We start from the raw sequence: 13,133 nt of genomic DNA, 5'->3' as shown, positions 1-13,133 counted from the left end.
GATGAACAGTGGAATGAGTTTTTATTTTTTTTTCCGTAGCACTATTCATATGAACAGTGTTTTCACGGAACACTGTTCATATGAACAGTGATTCCAGTAATTTTTTCCGAAATTACTGTGGATATTTTATTATTATTTTTTAGTTTTAAAATTATGAATTTATACGAAGGCAGGTAAGAAATTGGTTGGAAATTAGCTTTGGATTTGAGGTGGGTCATGATCGTTGATTTGCTTGAACTTGTTCTCGAGCCCAATGTTATTTAAATTTAATTCTTGCTAAACTGCTTCAGACCGAACTCGACCAGATAAAATAAACAAGACTAAAAAACAAGACAGTGTCTTAATAAAAAGGGTTAATCAATTTTCCCCATACAAAAATAATTAATTATAAACTTTGTTGCCCAAGGTGACAACCCAAGAGGGGGGGTGAATTGGGTTTTCTAAAAATTATGTTCCCTAATTTTACTTTGAATAGAATGCAGCGGAATAATAAGATGTTATTTACTTAAGCTCTAGGCAATTACAAGTAAAGCAGTGGAAGATTAAGCTAGAGCAATTATACTATGGCTTTAGGGTGCAATTGATCTAAAACTAACTTATAGTTGTATAATCAATTTTAATCTATGTGTATGGTAAGAATGGAGTGAAGCTAAGCAAATCACTTATAACTCTATAGAAAACAAAGCTAGAGATATTACACAATCAAGCATGAATGGAAGGCATGAAATACAAGAGATAAGGCATCACAAACACAAAGATGTATAGTGGTTCGGTGCACCCCAGCACCTACATCCACTCCCCAAGACCTCTTGGGAATTTCACTATAATCCCTTAGATTACAGTCGGTTGTTTTACAAGCTCACAACCCAACTTGTTGTTTTTGCGAGATCACAACGAACTCGGTCGGTTTTCACAGGCTCACCGACTAGAACCAACCGATTGTTTTCACGGGCTCACAATCCAACCCAGTTGGTTTTCCCAAAGGCTCACCAACACAACCTTACAATGATTGTTTTCCGGGTTCACAATCAACCCGGTTGGTTTTCCCCAAAGGCTCACCAACACAACCTTACAACGTTGGTTTTTTCCTTTGGCTTACCAACAAACCTTAACCCCTTGATTCAATCCCTTGATTGAATCAAGTTACAAGATACTAGAACAAGAGTTTATATCAAATACAAGCTTCTCAAAAGCAATATAGCAAATGTAAATAAGTAAGAAAGAGAAGAAGCCCTCAAACTAATTTGTAGATGGAGGAACTCGGCTTCTTCTTCTTGCCCCTCTTCTGATTTTGCACGAAGTAGAGGATCTCCGAGGCAGCACACGGATGGAGAGGAAGCTTTGGGATTCACTTGGATGCTCTTCTTCTCTCTATTTTACTTTGAATGGCCCTTTTGTGCTTATGGGAGATTTCCTTGTAATCTCTTTCAAATCTCTTCCCTAAATATTTCTCCCACTTCCATCCGTTCTCCCCTGGCTCTCTTCTTGTTTTTATAGCTTTAGATGGCGTGGAAACAAGAATATAGCCGTTAGAGACAAGAAAAAGAGCCGTTGGACACAGTCTGCATTTCCTGACAATGTTACCGTTGGGATCGGAGTCGACTCGCGCGATCAGGAGTCGGCTCGCCTGTTGCAGGAGTCGGCTCGTGTTTTACCGGAGACGACTCGGCCACTGTTCCAAATTTGAATTAATGTGCTTGCCTTGACTGGGAGTCGACTCGTCTTAACCTGGAGTCGACTCGCCAACTTCTGGAGCTGATTGGCAATTTCGGAGTCGGCTCATCCACTGAAGTCCGTGGATCCAATTTTGAATTTTGTCCTCTCGAGTCGACTCGACTGTCCTGGGAGTCGACTCGAATCTCAGAGCCCGAACTTCCGATCCTCTGTCTTTTGGCTCGTCCAGTCTTGGAGTCGACTCGAACTTCCTTGGAGTCGACTCGGCTCTCAGTTTGCGAAACACAGCCTTCTGCCATCTTGGTGTAGCGCTGCCTTGGAGTCGACTCGAGCTATCTGGGAGTCGACTCGAATCTCAGAGGCAGTAACTTGGTTTTGTCTGTTGATGGTCGCGGAGTCTCGGAGTCGACTCGTGCAATGCGGGAGTCGACTCGAATCTCAGACCAAAAACTGCTCTCTGACTTTTCTGCCTGTGACTCCTAGGAGTCGACTCATACTTCTCCGGAGTCGACTCATACTTCTCCGGAGTCGACTCGAATTCCACTGGAGTCGACTCGAAGACTGTTCTTTTGAATTTTTCTTTTGATTTTACTCCTCCAATTTGAATCCTTTGAACTTTAAACTTGGGCCAATAAATTGTAGCTTTCTTCCAACTTGAGAGCTTTGGAGGCCTTCTTGTGTTCTTCCAACTTGCTATGTTCCTTGCAAAATAAATATCTTTCTCCTTGCAACATAAACATTAGTATCTATACTTCAAGGTTTTGTGATCATCAAAATCAATCTATGAATCAATCTTTGGGTCATCAATCTCCCCCTTTTTGATGATGACAAAACTTGGAGTATATGCAATATAAAAGATATTGATTTCTAGAAGTAATACATAGCTAAGTTGCATGAAGTGGAAAACATATATTTAAAAATTTAAAAACATACTTCATGATAATGCTTTAGATTTAATCAGCTTAACACAATCAACATATTTAAATTTTAAGCTGATTTGTATTCAATTCAAAGTAATAAAGCATTCTGAGTATATAGCATATACTTAGATATTTCTCCCCCTTTTTGACAACATCAAAAAGATAGTGAAACATTAAGTACAAAGATCAGAGCAGAACACATCGAGTGTGAATTCAAGAGATTTTCTAATTTGATACCACAGATAGTTTTCTAATCAAGTGTAGGTGGAATCTTCCTTAGGTTAATTCAAGAAGTACCACAAATGATATTCAAGGAAAAACATGAGTGGAAATCTAACCTCTCTTTAATAATAAGTATGAAAGCTTGTTCATTGAAGAACTTTTGCCCAATCTATTAAGTATTTTATCAACATGAGAGCAATTTAATTATTTTCAGAGTAAAAGATCAAAACTTATATACTTGAAAAACATATCATGTTGGATCATAATGACTTCAAAGTTCTTTTTGATAATAAGAGCATTGGGGCACAAATACCAAAATATGAATTCATAATTTTGATATATTAGATACTATTAAGCTTTGAGGTTCTTTTAAGCTTTTACCTTTCTTTTATTCTTTAGAAAATAAGCACGATTTGATACATATATAAAAATATGAATTGGCACAAATTGAAGTTCTAAAGAGCAAGCCAATTAGGACTCATTAGTGAATTCCAAAATAGATTTTCTACGAGATACTCAAGAAAATTTAACACGTTATTCTCCCCTTTTTTCATTAAATTAGAGGCTCTTAAGATCAACTATTTGAATTGCAATTTGGTTCATGATTTGTGCAGAAGATATATTAACCAAATAACATGCCTCAAGGTGTATCATAAAGATTTTCAGATTTAAATTTCAGATGATACATATTGGAGAGTATTAGGATCACTTTTCATTTAGTATTCTTTCTCCTTTTATAGATTTATGTAATTAAGTTCCGTGAGACCTCTCCTTCTGAAATTTTCTTTCTCCCCCTCTATTGATCATTCCATTTAAGAGTTTAGAATTTGAAGATAATGTTCATAAAATTGTCAATCTCAAAAATATATTTTCTATAAGTTTCAGCTCATTTTCATAAGACTCAAGGTTTGAGATAAGACAGCCTTTATAGAACTCATCTCAAGGTAATTAAAGCATGTCTTGCAATATAAGGAGGTTCATCAAAATCAATCCATAAAATTCAAGGTATGCATCAAATTAAAGTTTCTTTAGGATAAGATACTGAATATCTAAAGCTCCCCTCAAAAGATGCATTCTTCTTTAATCATTCTTTTCTTTGGTTGAATTTCAGAATTTAATAATAAACGTGAATAAAACTGAAATTCTATGTTATCGAGAATGTAGAGTGATCTAGAATTATTCAAAATTTATAGTATTCACTCTATATATATATTCTGATGATAGTTTCTAAGAATGTAGGAGAGAAAAACATATAGATGATCATTGAGGTATGTGTATTTATAGAACTCAATTTCTTAATCACAGTTTTCAGCAATGTATACATGAAGCTCAATAAATTTTTTAAATATTAAAATAAAGTCATATATTTTAAAAATATTTACTTGCAATCAAGATCATCGTAAGACACATCATTTGAATCAAAATTAGTATACTTTGAAGATAAGAAATGATATGTTTCGGATGCGTATCGGAGCAATCAAAATAAATTCTGTTTTTCTTACATTAACATTTTATTTAGTAATCATATGGAGTTTAAACTTTTATACAAAATCGGATTCTGAATTACATAGGATTTTCAATAGAAGCTTTCTAAGTCATAATATGAGATATGTATCTTTCACAATGTAGCTCATCTTAAATTGTTACGATTGAAAAATACATATTTCAATAACATTAAAGCACTTTCAGAATCTTTGTGTTTAATTTTGAGTTTCGATACAAAATAAAGGATATTTTAACAAGTATTAGGACATTATGTATCAAAGTTAGGCAAGTAGAAAGATAGATCAATATCAATTTATTTTCCTAAATAGAGATGTTCTTCTCTTCTCCTTTCTACAATTTTATTTAGCTTTCAGATTTTAACAATGATTGTGAATGACAAATCTGAAATTTCTTTTCAATAAAACTAAACAAAAGATGTTATGTAGCAATTCAAACATTCAATCAAATTGTCCAAGTATGAAACATTACAAAATATTGAGAACCATAAATCAAGACATCATACCATATGCAAAATATACCATGTGTTAAGTCATGCATTAAAATACTAAGAACAAGATGTCAAGGATCAAAATCAATTCTTTTCAAATAAACTCCCCCTATTTAAATATAATCTTGCAATGATTTCATCCTTAAGTGTGTTTTCAAGTGATTAAAATTTGACTTAATTCTACTTTTCATTTACTTTGTTTTTCATTTATAACTTTCTTATGCTCTATACTCTATTTGCTCCCTATCCGGTGGAGTTGGGAAGGGGCACGAGGTACTACCACTAGCCTCCCTCTTGTGCCGTCCCTAATATGCCCTACACCGAATAGTTGGGTCAAATAGTGCCGGGTACTACCACTAGCCTCCCCATTGGCACCATCCCTATGATGAGCAATATAGAAAGGTTAAAATGTTTACTTCAAAATCTCCCTGTTTAAGTGTAATTAATTATGGATTTTATCCCTTCCAAATGTGCCGAATATATTATGCTTGTTTTGCTTTTCCTTAAGATTGAAGTATTGCTTTGCTAGATTTTTCTCTCTTGAAATATCCATTTTCTTTTCTTTATCTCTCTCTCTTTTTGTTATTCTCAAGTAATCTAGAAAGAGCAGAATAAAGAAATAATGAAATTATCGTATAGAGGTATATCATGCAAACACTATTTTCATTATGCCCAAGAATTCGTAGCTTCTCACAAGTCATTCTAAATCAGAGTTTTAATCATATACTTGTGTATTTCATGGTTATGATACAGCCATAGAAATATTTTAGATTGAGCAAACCATGAAACAATTTCTAAAAGTATAAGTCAGTCAATACACATATAGACATGATATCAAAAATTAATAATTAAAGAATTTAATCATGCCATAATAGGATTTAAGTTATTGACTTTGCTCAATTAATTTGTGAGAAAGGTATCTAAAATTACCTATTCATTATATGTTCTTCAAGCCAAACTAGATTTCTTATGTGTGAACTTTTGGCTGAAGAAGATCCTCTCTCTTGTTTGCATGTGAATGTTTAGTGTATCTTACATGAAGATATCCTTCAAGTTGAAATTTCTCATTTTTCTTTCTTGAAGGAAGGTCATTAGTTTCTTTAAGATACAAAGCATTCATCCAACATATATATATTTTTTAATTAGATGACTCAATATGAGATATGACAATAGTTGCATGTTGAGTCACTTTACTCAAGAGATTCCTAAATATAAGCAAGCACATATCACTTGAACTAAAGAGATAGTTTCATTAAATCAGATGGTTCAAGGACAAGCATGTGAGGCAATAGGTAGATTTATCAAGGTCAAATCAATTTCTTATTTTCAAAATCAATTTAGTTTAGATTTTATTCAATAAGGCACGCTAGCTAAGTTTTAATCAACTTATCTTAAACAGTTGTTTCTATCACAATTCAGATTATGATTTATTTGTTTATCAATAAAATATGATTCATTAAAGTTAGATTGATGTCTTGCACAAGGTCACATAATGAGCATACAACCTGGTCTACTAGCTGTATGATAAAATAATTATTCTATCATGCTTCAATACAGCTTTAAACAGTAGATCTATTTTGCTCATTCTTTTCAAATTCTACAAGATGGGGTCATAGACATACCTTCTTCATGCCAATCTTCTATGAGAGTTTTCTTGTGGACTAACATTGGTCAATGAAGATCCCCTTTCCTGTTTGTCTTAATTTGGAGTTTGAGAGAAGATGTTAATTCATTCATCATACATATTTCAAACTCACCTTGCAATATAACTCTTCATTAGTAGAACCAGAAATGATGTCATTAATGTATACTTTGAGCAAGTGAGGTGTCACACATTTTTTGATGCAAAGATTATCACTATTACCTTCTATCAAAAAGGTTATTTAAGCTTTTATATCATGCTCTTGATGCTTGTATCAAATCATATATTGCTTTATCATATTTGTAATGAGTGTTTTCAAATATGGTGGTTATTTAACATAGATCTTCTTTAATGAAATAACACATAGGAGTCATTCTACACATTCATTTGATAGAGATATAAAGCTCATAAGCAAGCAAATGATATGGTGATCTTTACTTTAATCATGCAAGAAATTATCAAGATCTATTTCATTTTTCTTGATTTAGTCTTTTAAGTCATCACTTTTTCTTCATTAAGAGCATATCTGAAAATCCAAGTTGGTTCTAATTATTAACAAGTTTTTCAGATTGTTATATGTAAAAGATTAACCATATACATACATAATTTAATTTTAGTATCTTGATAATAAATCATTAGTCTCATAAAGAATAAAATACCTTGATATTTTTGCAACTAAAAACTTTTCATTGAATACTCTATATGCATTGCTTGATGAATGATATCCAAGGATAGACATATCTCTATCAGATTTGGCATTATTTTCATAAGAGCATATCAAGCATAACATGTACGACTGAAAAATATGAAAGATATGCAATGGTTCATTTTTCATTTTTTTCAGAAGATCAAAATTTTCATCAGAAATAGATCTAATAGAAATCATATGTATGACAAGCAGTGATGATAGTCTTTTAAAAATTATTTAAGTAGATGACTATCATACATAATTGTCTTTTTCATTTCTTCAAGAATTCTATTAACCCCTTTTTACTTATGATGTCCATGGAGCTGAAATAATTGAATTTAATACTATTTTCTGTATAACCTTAATCTGGATTTTGGTTTTCAACACTGTGCCATGATCTTCACAGTTTGGAAACCTTTTTCATTTGAAACGCTTCTACAAGATTTAGTAAATACAGAAAAATACTTCAGTTTTATTCTCCAAGAACAAGTCCAATGTAAGCTTTTGAAGACTTAGAGATGGAAACAACATCTTTAGATTTAGAAATGATTTTTGTTTGTTTCCTTAGTTAGCATGCATAGCAAAACTTTGACCTTTAAGTAGATAATCTAAGCCTATGGCAAGGTCTTTTGAGATTAAGTACATACTAGCATGAGTTGATTCTATGTGCCAAGGATGGTTTCTTTAATCTTGGTATTATAGTGCATATATTCAAAAGCATACCAAGTACACATTATCATATTGATGATCAATAAAAATAATGCCATGGATAAAAATTCTTAATCAAGCATATAGAGGGTTCATAGAGTTATTTTTAATGAATTAATTAATCATTTAGCAACTTATCCAATAGTGAGTGGAGCATACAAAAAAAATGAAGTGATTTGAATATATTTTCTTTTCATACCCAAAAAGACAAATATCACTTATATCACAAAAATGATTAATACTTTCAAGTTATGTTTTAATCAACTAATAAAGTAATTTCAATACGAGAAGATGTAAGAATTACTTATTTCATCCTTTCTTTCATTTAAATCATTCTTTTTAATTACATTTTAAATTCAATTCTTTAACACATGTCTAGAGCACCCATTGTTTAGATAACATCTTTCATTAGAACCTTGGATAGCTAGACATGCTTGCTGAAAGAATAATCATATTTTCAACTTAGGAACCCAAGCTCTTTTGGGTCCTTGTAGGTTAGCTATAATTGTTCCTTTTGGAACCCATATTCTCTTAATAGCTATTTTGTCCATGAATTTACAGATTTTAGGATTACAAGGGATGTATTTCTGTATCCTCTTGTTGAATTTAACAAACTTAGATCGAACATGAGTAGTAGGAAAACTTTTAATTTTCTGTTTCTCCCTTTTTGGTTCATCAAATTTGTAATGTATAGATTTAGGAACAACAGAAGAGATTTTACTTAGCTTTTGTTTATAAGAATCTGTTTTAGAGTAATTAAAAACTGTTTTAACAAACATATTCTTAAAAGGTTTTTGGGTGTACCAAGGTTGATATCCTAATGTAACTTTATCAAATTCAGCTCCTTGATTTTTATCATTAGGTTCAATTTTTCAGAGCTGAGGGTAAATCTTTCAACAACAGGTTTTAATCTGTCAACTTCTTTAGTTAATCTTCTGTTATCTTCTGAAAGTAACTCATTGTTTTTCTTAAGTTTATCATGACTTTCAGTGAGAAGTTGATCTCTTTGATTTAGTTCTTGATTTTCTTTAATTAAGATTTCAGTTTTACTGGTTAGTTTCAGTTTTTCATCTATTAGAATTTGATTTTCAATCTTCAAGTTTTTGTTCTTACAAATAAGTTTCTTATATTCTAAATACAAATCAGAAAAGGCATCATGGAGTTCATCAAATGTAAAATTGCTTTCAGTTTCAGCATGTACCTCTTGTGCCACCAAGCATGATTTTCAATATGATACTGCTCTCCTTCTACACATGATGTTTCAGATTTGTTAGTGCATTCATATTTGTCTTCAAGCATATTCCATATTTCTTTAGCAGTCATGCAAGAAGATATGCAATTAAACTCATTCCTATCTAATGCACAATATAAAAGGTTCATGGCATCAGCATTCAATTGTGCTAAATCCTTTTCATTAAAAGTTTGAGAGAGTGTGTGAAGATCATTTATTATGATTTTCCATAAATAATAGTTTTGTGATTGAATAAAGATGCGCATGCGTATTTTCCAATGTGTATAGTTTATGCCATTAAATAGTGGTGGTGTATCAATTGATTGTCCTTCTCCTAGAAAACTATCTATTTGAGTTGTCATGATCTTTGGCTCTTGATCGTGAGATCAATAATTAATCTTGAGCACCTGCTCTGATACCACTTGTTGCCCAAGGTGACAACCCAAGAGGGGGGGTGAATTGGGTTTTCTAAAATTATGTTCCCTAATTTTTACTTTGAATAGAATGCAGCGGAATAATAAGATGTTATTTACTTAAGCTCTAGGCAATTACAAGTAAAGCAGTGGAAGATTAAGCTAGAGCAATTATACTATGGCTTTAGGGTGCAATTGATCTAAAACTAACTTATAGTTGTATAATCAATTTTAATCTATGTGTATGGTAAGAATGGAGTGGAAGCTAAGCAAATCACTTATAACTCTATAGAAAACAAAGCTAGAGATATTACACAATCAAGCATGAATGGAAGGCATGAAATACAAGAGATAAGGCATCACAAACACAAAGATGTATAGTGGTTCGGTGCACCCCAGCACCTACACCCACTCCCCAAGACCTCTTGGAAATTTCACTATAATCCCTTAGATTACAGTCAGGTTGTTTACAAGCTCACAACCCAAACTTGTTGTTTTGCGAGATCACAACGAACTCGGTCGGTTTTCACAGGCTCACCGACTAGAACCAACCGATTGTTTTCACGGGCTCACAATCCAACCCAGTGGTTTTCCCAAAGGCTCACCAACCACAAACCTCTACAATGATTGTTTTCCGGGTTCACAATCAACCCGGGTTGTTTTCCCCAAAGGCTCACCAACCACAACCTTTACAACGTTGGTTTTTCCCTTGGCCTTACCAACAAATCTTAACCCCTTGATTCAATCCCTTGAATTGAATCAAGTTACAAGATACTAGAACAAGAGGTTTATATCAAATACAAGCTTCTCAAGTAAGCAAATATAGCAAATGTAAATAGTAAAGAAAAGAGAAGGAGCCCTCAAACTAATTTGTAGATGGAGGAACTCGGCTTCCTTCTTCACTTGCCCCTCTTCTGATTTTGCACGAAGTAGAGGATCTCCGAGGCAGCACACGGATGGAGAGGAAGCTTTGGGATTCACTTGGATGCTCTTCTTCTCTCTATTTTACTTTGAATGGCCCTTTTGTGCTTATGGGGAGATTTTCCTTGTAATCTCTTTCAAATCTCTTCCCTAAATGTTTTCTCCCACTTCCATCCGTTCTCCCCTGGCTCTCTTCTTGTTTTTATAGCTTTAGATGGCGTGGGAAACAAGAATGTAGCCGTTAGAGACAAGAAAAAGAGCCGTTGGACACAGTCTGCATTTCCTGACAATGTTACCGTTGGGATCGGAGGTCGACTCGCGCGATCAGGAGTCGGCTCGCCTGTTGCAGGAGTCGGCTCGTGTTTTACCGGAGACGACTCGGCCACTGTTCCAAATTTGAATTAATGTGCTTGCCTTGAATGGGAGTCGACTCGTCTTAACCTGGAGTCGACTCGCCAACTTCTGGAGCTGACTTTGGCAATTTCGGAGTCGGCTCATCCACTGAAGTCCGTGGATCCAATTTTGAATTTTGTCCTCTCGAGTCGACTCGACTGGTCCTGGGAGTCGACTCGAATCTCAGGAGCCCGAACTCCCGATCCTCTGTCTTTTGGCTCGTCCAGTCTTGGAGTCGACTCGAACTTCCTTGGAGTCGACGCGGCTCTCAGTTTGCGAAACACAGCCTTCTGCCATCTTGGTGTTAGCGCTGCCTTGGAGTCGACTCGAGCTGTCTGGGAGTCGACTCGAATCTCAAGAGGCCCAGTAACTTGGTTTTCTGTCTGTTGATGGTTCGCGGAGTCTCGGAGTCGACTCCGTGGCAATGCGGGAGTCGACTCGAATCTCAGACCCGAAAACTGCTCTCTGACTTTTCTACCTGTGACTCCTTAGGAGTCGACTCATACTTCTCCGGAGTCGACTCATACTTCTCCGGAAGTCGACTCGAATTCCACTGGAGTCGACTCGAAGACTGTTCTTTTGAATTTTTCTTTTGATTTTACTCTCCAATTTTGAATCCTTTGAACTTTAAACTTGGCCAATAAATTGTAGCTTTCTTCCAACTTGAGAGCTTTGGAGGGCCTTCTTGTGTCTTCCAACTTGCTATGTTCCTTGCAAAATAAATATCTTTCTCCTTGCAACATAAACATTAGTATCTATACTTCAAGGTTTTGTGATCATCAAAATCAATCTATGAATCAATCTTTGGGTCATCAAACTTCAATCTAATCAGGACCGAAACCCATTTAATTATAACTTAGCTTGATTACAACTCTATCAGGTTACCAAACCGGGTCAACACAATCTCCTCCTTATATGTTTTCCTATAGTTTTTATGAAAGATCGCAACCAAGAGAGAGACAAGTTCAGAGTCTGGTTAAGAAAAGAATTATTTTACTTCTTACCATATTTTTAAATTTATTTCCAATGATTATTAAATTTTATGGTAAAATATGTATTTATCAGTTTAAGAACATTGATAAGTGCTATGGAAAGATAACTAAATTATAAATTATTAAGCACTTATCACACCCCCAAACTTATGTTTTGCTAGTCCTCGAGCAAAATTAAAATTAGAAAAGAAAAACTCTAACTCACTTTCGCAGGCATCTGTGATTGCATTTACCATATGCAACAAGGCTTTAAACCCCTAGGTTATCCTATGTGGACGAGTTTATAGTCTCGTGAGGGTTTTCAGTGAAGATACCCACAAACTTCAATCTTAAAATAAATCATTTATTATTATTGTTATTATTAATTTCTTTTTTCTTTTTTTTAGATCGATTGATCTATGAAGTGAAAATCAAATTCCAAAATACTAGCAAAGATTTCAAAAACTCTTTATTATTATTATTATTATTTAAATCTAATTTAAGATACATAAATGATAAGAATTTCAAAGCACACACGATTTTTATTTACTAAGGTCAGGCCCAAATCCTAGGTCAAATGCAATTCAAGTTGAGGTCATTAAGTTTCTGTTAGGAAGTTGTAAGACTTATTTATACTGGAGTGCTCGGTGAAATCTGACCGACACAAGCTAAGAGTTCGGATCTCCAAAATATTGCTAAGACTAGTCGTTTCAAAGATGGTCGAAAGGGACCTGCTCACTAATCAAAATCATCTTATCTGCAGGATTTCGAGAGTTGTGGATGTTACTTTAATACCTCACGGGCTTTATCTGTATATTCTAGTTTACTCAAATTTTTACAATGACGGCTTTTACACTATTGTCTTTTACAAGGTCAATACAGAGTTTTTTTTTCATAAAGGAAAATGTATAAATTGTGCACTTTTACTCTTGTGGTGATTTCTCTGTGTAACGAGCAACAGTCGACAACTCTCACACCAGTTGGCACAAGGTGTCGGGCATCAAGACTCCCCTACGGACTTATGCTCGGAGTCCTCATCACAAGCCCACCTGATCTTTGACAATATATATCCCTTTTCGATGTTCCTGACTAAATTTATTTTTATTGATGATTTTTTTTTCTTTTTTTGGATTAGATAAGTATGATTCATCAGGATCCAAGGTTGCTACTATACTATCAACATAATGTCGAGCCTAGACCTTAGAAGGGTCGGCCAGTGTGTAGTGAAATTTCATAGTATTAATTAGCTTACAACTTTCCTAAGAGAGACTTAATAAAAAGAACTTAAATTTGTACTACTTCCGACTAGTCATTGGGCTTTTTAGATTTTATATACCTTGTGTGTTTATCATTCTCG

The sequence above is a fragment of the Phoenix dactylifera genome, unplaced genomic scaffold (assembly GCF_009389715.1).
Source record: "Phoenix dactylifera cultivar Barhee BC4 unplaced genomic scaffold, palm_55x_up_171113_PBpolish2nd_filt_p 000523F, whole genome shotgun sequence".
Taxonomy (NCBI): Eukaryota; Viridiplantae; Streptophyta; class Magnoliopsida; order Arecales; family Arecaceae; genus Phoenix; species Phoenix dactylifera.
The sequence above is the reverse complement of the archived record's forward strand: the minus strand, read 5'-3'. Positions refer to the sequence as shown.